The sequence below is a fragment of the Pteropus alecto genome, unplaced genomic scaffold (assembly GCF_000325575.1).
Source record: "Pteropus alecto unplaced genomic scaffold, ASM32557v1 scaffold5, whole genome shotgun sequence".
NCBI lineage: Eukaryota > Metazoa > Chordata > Mammalia > Chiroptera > Pteropodidae > Pteropus > Pteropus alecto.
Genome location: NW_006441953.1, coordinates 29133870 through 29144290, shown reverse-complemented (window position 1 = coordinate 29144290; position 10421 = coordinate 29133870). Strand labels below are relative to the sequence as shown.

Below are 10421 nucleotides of genomic sequence, written 5' to 3'. Positions count from 1 at the left end.
AGCCGCGGCTGGCGGGACCGTGGGGCGGCGGCCGGTTCGCAAGGCGGGTGGAAGCGAAAAAGGGGAGACATCCTAAGGATGGAGCGATCCCCAAAAGTAGGGGCCGCGTGCCCCGTCTGCCGCCGCACCGACCTGGAGGCCCTGGAGGATGGCGAAGGGGTTTAGAGGGCTGCCTGGAGGCGGTGGTGGGGGCCACAGCCTTTCCCTAGCGCGCGCCTGGGTGCGGGAAGCGGCAGCAAAAAGAGGGCGCGTCTCTGTAAAGAGGGCAGAGGTGGAGAAGATGGGGCGGTTTGGGGGGGCGCGGGACGTGGGGGGAGCGCTCCCCAGGGCCGGGGAGGTGCCCGGGCTGGGAGGGAGGCTGTTCGCGCGCTGCGTCGGCGGAGAAGGGCCGGAGAACGCACGGTCCCCTCGCTGCGGCCGCAACCTCAGCGTCGCGCGCGTGCAGGAGGCACGGCCTGAAATGAAGGAAGGGGGTTCTAGCCTGCCCCGCTCCCCGCACCGCCACCACCACGCAGCAGAGCCACTGTCGCAGCTGCCCAGAGTAGGGCCCCATTTTGCAGACTTTGAACCAGCCCCGACTGCAGGACGCTCCAGACGAAAAGCTGCGGGCTGTGGGAAGAGACCAGGAGCTGGAGGGAGGCTCCCCCGCCCCCCGCACCCTGTGCCGTGGGAGGCCTGGAGTGGGTGCCTCCCAAAGTCTTACTGTCACACCCTTTGCCCAGGCTCCCCCTTTCCTGGCTGATGGTGGAGGCCCAGCGTTTTCCATCAGCCAGCCAGCTGACAACCATGCGGGAACCACCCCCCTCCACACACACCCATAGGGGAACCCCCCTCCCCACGCACAATAAACAAGAGAAGAACAGCCACTGCCTCCTGGGCCTTGAGCCCAGAGCCTGCAGCTGATAACGGGCGGGTCCCCTGATTTCAAAAGCGCCAGGGCCCCGCCCCTTTTACGGATGAGGTAACTGGATTCCTCTCAGCTTGTCCCAGGTCCCCAGCAGGATCCAAGTGGGCCTTTGACGGAAGGGCAGCGGGGCTCGGCCCAGGCTCTTGACAGACACAACTTCTGGCCTGCCTGGGGGGGAGGGGTCCCAGGAGCTGACCCCGGCCACTGGCCTGGGGGCCTTGACAGACACAACTTCTGGCCTGCCTGGGGGGGGTGGGGGGTCCCAGGAGCTGACCCCGGCCACTGGTCTGGGGTCCTGACCTCGGCAACCTCCTGGCAAAGGCCCTTTGAACCACAGGACCTGTGCGGTGATACAGTGTCTCTGTGTGAGCTTCGGGTTTCTTACACGGAACCGAGGAAGCCCCCTTCCTGCAACGGTGCCGGTCTGGGTCAACCCCTGGCCTACTAAGCGCAGAGGGCAGGAGAAACCCTGTGGGCTTTGGGAGGGAGTGGCTTCGTCCCCATCTCAAGTGCCAGCGTTTTACAGACCCCAACACAGGCCACAGACACACGCACACACAGTAGGAAGCGGCCATCCCAGACCCCTGAGGACCCCTCTTCCCCCTTCAAAGTCTCTGTCGACTGAAGACAGAGACAGGAAGGACCCATGGACATGCCAGGGACGGCCGTGGACGCTCACCGTGCTGTCCTGAGTTCTGACTAGGGCTGGTCATTGGGATTTTGCAGCTTCATTCTGTGGGGGGGGTTTAGTGAGAGCCCAAACGGTGCCGGGCCTTGCGAAGGTCACACACGGGTCGTGCAAATGTACAACACACCAGCCCAGCCAGCAGGGGTTACGGAGTTGGGAGATGAATCGGGGAGTCTGAGCAAAGCAGTGAGCCCACCGAGGGGACAGCCACCTCCCCTGCCAGGGCGCCGTGGGTGGAGGATGCCACCCACGAGGGAGGCTGCAGGGTCACCGGACCTGAGCAGGGAGGAGGGCCTTCCGGGCAGGGGAACGAAACGTGCAAGGCAGTGCCACAAACTCGGAGGCTTAAGACGGCACGGTTCTGGAGGCCAGAAGTCCAAAATCAAGATGTCAGCCGGGCCACACGCCCCGTAGGGGAACTCGCTCCTTACTGCCCTCGTCAGCTGCCGGTGGCCCCAGGCGTTGCTGGGCTTGAGGGTGAATCACTGCCATCGGCCTCTGGTCACACTGCTTCCTTCTCTGTATCTCTTATAAGGATACTTGTCCCTGGATCCTGGGCCCCCTCAGAGAACCAGGAAGGTTCTAAAAGTCCTTAAATTAATCCCGTCTGTGGCCAGTACAGTAATGATCACACGTCCTGGGGATTAGACCTGGACGGGTTTTTGGAGTGTACCCCACCTCACCTCGTCCTGAGCCTGCAAGGGTACAGCAATTTGGGGAGCTCGGGGTTACAGACGGTTCTGGGAGGGGCAGGGCCTTGGCACGAGATTAGGTTGAAGGAATCAGTCACAGAAACAGGGAAGACGAAAGCCGGGATGGTAGCTGGGAACAGACCTCAGGTGCATTTAAGGGGCACACACAGTAGAATCAGCAGGATGTGGTCCCCCCTCTGGACCCCAGCTTCGTCCTAGCACTGTTTCTAACTCCGCGTGCCTCCCAGAGTTTTTGACATGTTTTTGGTTTTTCTAAATGACTTTTAGGGACACTTCTAGGGTTACCGATTCCAGGAACAGACCCATCGTGGCTCAGGCGATTGCAGTAACCCCCCACCTCCAGCCACCCTCTATTGGGCAACCCTCTGCTGCTCCCCAGCACTCAGGACCCTGTCACTGCCAACTCCAAGCCTCTCGGTCACTTCCCTTGTCCCGCCAGTTGAAGTCTGGACTGCCACAGTGGGACTGTGACAAGTCTGATTTCCACCTCTACCGATTCCGAGCTGTGTAACTTTAGACAAGCTGCCCAACCTCTCTGTGCCTCAGCTGCATCTATAAAACGGAGGTGATAATAATGCCTCCATCGTAGCGGTGTTATAAGAACCGAACAAGCTATTATATATATTTTAAAAGCAGCGCCTGCTTGGGCTACGATCACAGCTTTGACCTCTAATTCGGTGACCCTGTGTTCTCTATTCTCCGTAGCTTGTGTGGGAGCCGGGACTGCGTGGTGGACGCTTGACGTGGGTGCAGGATGAGTGCTCAGGGTGAGGAGGAGACCCTATCCCGTAGCTCAGAGAAGTAAATGTCTGGGCCCAGGCCGCAGAGAGCCGGGCAGACCCGGGGCAGGCTCTAGGCTCGCCAGCAGCTTCCCCACCAGCAGCCTGACCTGGCTGGCCCCGGCACAGGTGAGGGCCGTGTGTGCATGGGGGATGGGGGTGCCGTCAGCACGTGCAGGCTGACACGTTGATCTGGAAATGCTTCATCCATGTGCCTTCTTTCAAACATTGAGACACAATGTACCTAACACAAATTTTATCACTTAAAATGTATACTTCGCTTCGGCTTTTAGTATATTCACAGGGTTGTACGACCATCGCCCCTAATCCCAGGACATTTTCATCCCCCCAGAAAGAAACCCCATACTCATTAACAGCCACTCCCCTGCTCCCTCCTCCCCAAGCCCCTGGCAATGACTATTTTTCTTGTCACTGCCAAGACACCTTATTTAAAAAATGCTTTCAGCTTTGTTGAGAAATAGTTGACATAACATCGTATAACGTTATGGTTTACAATGTGATTCGACATATATAAGTATTGTGAAATGATTATCACAATAAGGTTGGTTAACACATCCGTCACCGCACGTAGTTGTGTGTGTGTGGTGTGTGTGGTGTGTGTGTGTGTGAGAAATTTGAGACCCACCTCGCCTGCTGTCTGTGGCTTTGCTCGTGCATACAGCCTCCCTTGTGATGGTGTTAAGTTTCTCCGCCCCTGGTTCTGAGTCGGTACATGAACCACAAAGAGAAATGGGGCCTCTGGGTCTCTCTACACAGGGGAAGAGTCAACCCCGCTGGGCAAAGTGCTCCCCGTCCCTCAGTAAACCCCGCTCTGCAGCCACACACACATCCCTGTCCTCAAAGCGCCTGCATCCACTTGGCCGAGGCCCTGTCCCCCACCTGGCGTGTACCCCACCTCACCCCGTCCATGTGGCAAACTCGTACTCACCCTTCGAAGCCCAGATCCAGTGTCGCCTCCTCCTTGAAGCCTTACCTGGCCTTTGTGCTACTCTGCCCCTGAGTTCAGGCAGTTGCAGGTTCTGGGTCACGAGCACGTCCTGGCAGAGCGACGTGCCCTTCTGCGTCCACGTCACCGTGCCTAGCGCGGGCTGCGTGCACAGCAGAGGCTCGGGGACGGTGCTGAGCGGGCTGGGCACACACTCGTTTCACATCCACGGTGGAGTCGGACTTGTAGGTGTCAGGTTTGCCGAGTCAAGCTCAAGGGTAAGTAAGAAAAGTCGCAGCCTCATTCAGGCTGAAGGTGAGGCTGCCTGCGTCATCACTGTGACCTTCTTCCGGCTGCAGAATGCTCCTTTCTGGAAAACTCTAAACCTTCTTTAAAAATAATGTACAGACACAGTCGTGAAGGCAGAGTCTAGTGCTCTTTCATGTTTTAAGTTCCTGACACAGATCAGGTACTCAGTAAATGGCTAAGAAATGAATGAACGGTATTTTCGTGTCTTTGTTTGTACCTGTAGGAACTGAGTTCACAGTATTATGGGGACCCCGGCCATTTGGTGGCCTGTTACATATTTAAACAGAATACTGTATGTGTTTCCGGTTTGGGGAGTTTGGGTTTTCTTGGTGGTGGGGGGGGGGTGTTTGTTTTTGCCTATATAGTCTTAATGAACCACTCAGCAATTCCTAGCTTTCCTAAAATGTTTTTAAGATCAATCTTGCTTTGGCTGGAAAGCCGTTGACCGAGGCGGGTGGGGGGTGGGGAGTGACCGCAGGCCCTGGCGGGTGCCTGCCCTAGACCTCGGCTCCTCATCTACAGATCGATGGGCGTGATCACCACGGTTTTCCTTATTTTAGCTGCATGATTTGGGGTATAAGGAAAGATGGTTTTTAAAACGCTCAGTCCCACTTTCAAAGTCGCGGCCAGAGCATAGCAAGGTCAACGGACATATTGTTGTCAGTGTAGCCGGAAGCAACCTGGAGGGGCATCTAGTGACTGGGGTGGGGATGGGGGCGGGGGGAGCAGCAGCCTCTCCCTTCACTAGAGGCTCGTCGGGGTCTCCAGAGGGAGGAGCACGTGTGCAGTTCTAAGGAACACATCCAACCTTTTATTGATGGGTCAGGGGGTCACATTCAGAAGGTAAAGCTCCAGTCTTGCCCGGGAGTGAAAATTTATCTTAGAGTCCAGAGTTTTACAGAAGTTTAATAATCCTCTAGTTCCACACCCCCATTTTACAGACAGAGAAACTGAGGCCAGCAAGGAGTAGGGTGCATTGTCGCCAGCCACTCAGCAGAGAGGCAGAACCTGTCCCTGGGGCTTTCAGGCTGTCCACTCACCCTCCGAAGCTGGCCTGTATAGACCAGGGCTTGCGTCAACGGACCCCACGCCCTCTGGCCAACGGGGAGCTGCTCGCCTGGCCTCCCAGGCTGGCCCTGTCTCGAAGAAGGGTCACCATTCCCAGTCGCCTCTCCATGCCCCGCTGCTGGCCCGGGACCCTCACAGCCGCTCCTCCCCACGGCACGCTCAGGCTGGACCCACTTCGGCCGGCCGTCTGAGACCTCTCGGCATCGTGACAGATGAAAACGTGCAGGGAGAACATTTTTGCTGCTGCACAGACCTTCTCTGGAGCCTCCAGAAAGACTCCCCCGCCGCCCATCACGACGATGACGACGATGAAACACTTTCTCTGCCGTCATCTTTATTGTTAGCTTCACACAAATTCTAAAGCGGAGGGGGCAGGTATGATGATACCTGGTTTACAGAAAAAGGAGCCGTCATAATTGGTGGAAGCAACCGTCTTAATAACAGCCACCACGTGTGAATGCTGACAAGGGCTTTCCAGGTGTTCCCAACCCCCGCCCCCAAAACCACCTTCTGGGGTACACTCTATTACGGTTCCACCTCTCAGACGAGGCCACCGAGGCCGAGATGATACAGGGTCATTAAGACGATGCTCGGAAGGTATGTTGGCAGAAGAAGAGAGAAAAACAGACGTTTCAAGAACCGAGTCACTGTGTAGACTCCCAGCCAAAACGGCAGCCGCCCGCCCTGCTCCAAGCCCAGCCCGGCCCCTGTGCTCAGGCCACCAGACGAGAGAACTCAGCTAGGCCTCGGTTTCCCCTTCAGGCCAAGTTGCCCGTAGGCCCCAAGCGGTTGGGGGTGGGGCAGTACCCCCAAGGCCCGGATGCAGGCGCTTTGGGGGTGGGGCGGCTGGTATGGCTGGAGAACAGGGAATGGCCCCTAGGTCCTGAGTTCATGCCAGCTGTCGTCCTCAGGCGAGTCACACTAGCGTGTGGCCTCGGGCAAAGCACGGACCCTTCTGGGCCTCGGTTTCCCCTGCCGGAAAATGAGGGATGGGGCTGGAATAACTCAATTCCCCTCCAGCTTCAAAATGCCGCTCTCGTTTGGTCCACTGTCACTGAGCTGAGGATGGCCCAGGATGAATCAGAGTCCAAGGGCCGAGGGCACGCGGAGGCCAAGCCAGGCGCTGCACGTGACCTGGAGAAGAAACGCCCGGGGCGGAATCATTTCATCCGGCCATTCCCCTGCTTTGTTCCCAGCTCTCCAACATCGCCCGGCACCGGCACCGCCGGCAAGGAGCAATAACTTGTATTAAATTATTTAGCTGGTAAGTGATTATAAAAGCACTTCGCCAAAGTAAAGAACCACGGAAAGGCCAAACTCTAATAACAGAATACCACTGTACGCTTGAATTCATTATTGAATTTTTTAAAAGCCCACAGATGGATGAGCGCAATTCATTCCACGCTCTGTGGAGCCGGGGTCCCTGGGACAGAGTCTAAAATTCACAGGCTCCCCGGGGTGTGCTGGAGATGACACAGCCCAAGGCCGAGCTGCACTGCAGGCAGCTCTGTGACAGCCTGGCGGAGCTTTTTCGTCTGTAAATCGCCACTTGTGCGGCTGGGGCTGGGGCCGGGACAGACACAGCGGAGCGAAGTCAGCACGTGGCTGGGCCAAGGCTCTGAGCTGACCTAGGATTCCTGGCCGTGGCATGATTTTTTAATCAAATATCCATAATTTATAACCTTTTCTCTGTCGGGCAGGCTCCCTTTGTTTCTCTGGTCCACTTGGGAAATGGGGCGGCTTCCTTGTGAGTGGATTTTTTCCAAAAGATTGAATTTTTACTCCTCGAGATGGAATTTTCCTCATTTTGGCCCAGAGTTATTCCAAAACTCAAGACGTGTTGCTCTGCCTTCCAAAACAGAGGACGCTGAAAAGAATCAGGTCTTAGTCTACGGCCATGCCACCTGAACGAGCCCGATCCCGTCTGATCTCGGAAGCTAAGCAGGGTCAGGCCTGGTTAGTACTTGGATGGGAGACCACCTAGGCAGACCGGGACTGGGTGCTGTAGGCTTAAAAAATAAGGGATTGTACGCTGACAAGGTCCTTACAATCTGTGAAGTCAACCAAGGGTTGCCTCACCTAAAAAAAAAAAAAAAAAAAAGGGTCTTTGTGCACAGAGCTGGGCCAGAGGCAGCGGGCTGGGGGCCTGTCACGCTGAGCATCCCAGGCTTGGTTAGAGCTCGTTGTGCCTTTGTGGCCATCTCTGTGACCCCCGTCCGTTCAGGGGGCTTTCGGGGACCATCCTCACCACTCACCCCAGCCCCTCTTCCCAACTTGCTGTGGACGGAGAATCCGAATTGCCAAATTTATTAGGATGACATTTTTAAAAAGGAGTAAGTAGTCTATAATGGGTTGAATAATGTCCCCTAAAAATTTACATCCACCTGGAACCTCAAATGTAAGCGTTTTGGGAAATAGGTTTTTGAAGGCATAAAGATCTTGGTTATGATCTTGGGATGAAGTCACCCTGGATTGAGGATGAGCCCTGAATCCGGTGACTAGTGGCCTTATAAGATGAAGGCACGAGGGGACACGCAGAGGAGAAGGCCAGGTGGACACCGAGCAGTGTGAAGCCGGCACAAGCTGAGGCATGCCGAGCATCACCACCAGCCACCAGGAACCGGGAGTCGGGCGAAAGGTCCTGCCTCGAGCCCTTGGAGGGACATGGTGCTGCTGGCACTTTGATTCTGGGGCTTCTGGCCTCCAGAACTGGGAGAGAATGAATTTCTGTTGTTGTGAGCACACCCCCCCACCCACACCCCAGTTTGTAGCCATTTGTCGTGACAGCCCTAGGAAGCTAAGACAGGAATTCTACAGCCCAAAGAACTCGCTTAATGCTTTTACACGCTCTATGTTCATCTGTTTTATCTCTCGACATCATATGCGCTTTTTGAATAGCTCGCTAGAGTCGTCCAAGCAATTCACGAGCGCGGAGCCCTGCGATCAGCAGCGTGAAGGCGCATCATACCTGCTCGACGCTGCCGTCCTTGCTGGTGGTCGTCACAGGAACTCATACGGTCCTCTGTCTGGAGCCCCGTGCAGGGATGGAGCTCAGAAAGTATTAGTCCAGGGCTGTGGTTCTCAAAGTGGGGTCCCCGGACCAGCGGCATCAGCCTCGCCTGGGAAGTGGTTAGACACGCACATTCCCAGGCTCCGCCCCAGACCAGCTGGATCAGACACCTGGTTTAACAAGCCCTCCAGGTGAAGCGTGGGCACACCCAGGTTCCAGAATCATGGGCTCCAGGTTTGCAAACTGGAATTCTGCAGGCTGGGCTGTGCTAGATACACAGACGTGTTTTTTTGTTTGCATTTTTAATTGCTTTTATTTAATGAAAATATTTTAAAACCGGGAGAGTTAACAGAACATCCAGATTTCCCACTTTCTTATGAAAACTCCAGTGATCTAACAACAAAGACATCCCCATATGGCCAAAACCAGCCTCACGAGGATAATGGCTGCCCCCTCCCCCGCCTTTGGCCTCACCCCTGCCTGAGATGGGTTTGCACGTCACTCACTCGGGCTACCTGACCTGCTTGGACCCTGTAGGCACTTGAGTGTGAGGTCCTAAGCTCATATTACAGGTGGGGAAACTGAGGGACAGACAAAGGAATGAGCAGTGCCAGCACGCTTGCCGGGGAACTCCGAAGCCTTTGCAGGTGCTCGAGGTAAACACAGAAGCTCACAGGGTTTCCTGGGAAAGCCGTGACCCTGAAGTGAGGGACCCTTGGTGGGACCACGGGCCACGCAGGAGAAGGTGAGGGGGGATGGGGCAACACCGTGAAGGAGGAACGGCAGAAAAGGCACGAGGAGTGGGCAGACGATGGCTGTGGCAACAAGAAGACAGTGATAAGCGTCGACAAGGACGGGAAGAAACCGGAACTCTCACACATCGCTGATGGGAACGTAAACAGGGGCAGCCACCATGGCTGTTAAACGTAGAATTACCATGTCATCCGGCAATCCCACTCCTAGGTGTGCACCCAAGAGGATTAAGACACACGTTCACACAACAACGAGTACGTGAATGTTTATAATGACATTGGTCATCGAAAGCCGAAAAGTGAAAACAACTAAATGGCCATCAACTGATGACGGATGAACAAATGTTGTCTGTTTATACAATGAAAAGGAGTGACATCCTGATTCGCACCACGACGTGGATGAAGCTTGAAAACGTCACACTCAGTGAACGGAGCCAGTCACAGAAGACCACGTACCGCGTGACGCCATTTATGTGAAATGACCAGAAGAGGTGAATCCACTGACAGGAAGTAGACGAGTGGTCGTCAGGAGCTGGGGGAGGCGGGCAAGGGGCTGACTGCTCACAGACATCGGTTTCTTTCTGCAGTGATGAAAATATTCTAGAATTAGACAGTGGTCATGGTTGTACTACTCTGTGAATATAATAAAAACCAGTGAACTGTATACTTTAAAATGGTGAATAATATGGTACACGAATTATATCTCCTCCCAAAAAAAGAGCGTCAGCTCGTAAAATGGTTGGCGCATCAGCAGCTGGGCGGGGGCGGGCGCAGAGTGATTCTGAGGCATAACCATGTTAATCGCTGACACATGGCATTTACACGACAAGCTCTTTATTAAGACTTTACGTGCACCATTGTCACAGCCCTCACTGGTGGGGAAACTGGAACTTTCAAGGCGTGGCCGGGCCGAGACTCACACCCAGGGAATCACTGTGTCAGCCAATGCGTGTGATGCTGTGGCTGTGTGTGCGTGGGTGTGTGCATGTTTCTGTGTGTGTTCATTGTGTGTGCACCTGTGTATGTGTGTGTGCATGCATGCGTGCGTGCGTGTGTGTACACCTGTGTATGTGTGTGTGCACACGTGAGCTTGCAGTGTGCATGGGTTACGTGTGTATGTGTGGATACGCATGTGTGCGTATTGTGTGTGCGTGCCCATGGGTGCATGTGTGCATGGGTGCGCATGTCCTGCACACTCATGAGAGGAGCCTGAGGACCTGTGAGGAGGCTCGGTCTCCTGGATAGTTCC

The 10421-nt window shown here is 55.3% G+C and overlaps 1 pseudogene; it reads left to right on the top strand.

Moving 5' to 3' along the window:
- Nucleotides 1–7297: 7297 nt before the first annotated feature.
- On the top strand, nucleotides 7298–7421 carry LOC112485676 (annotated as a pseudogene).
- Nucleotides 7422–10421: the final 3000 nt, after the last annotated feature.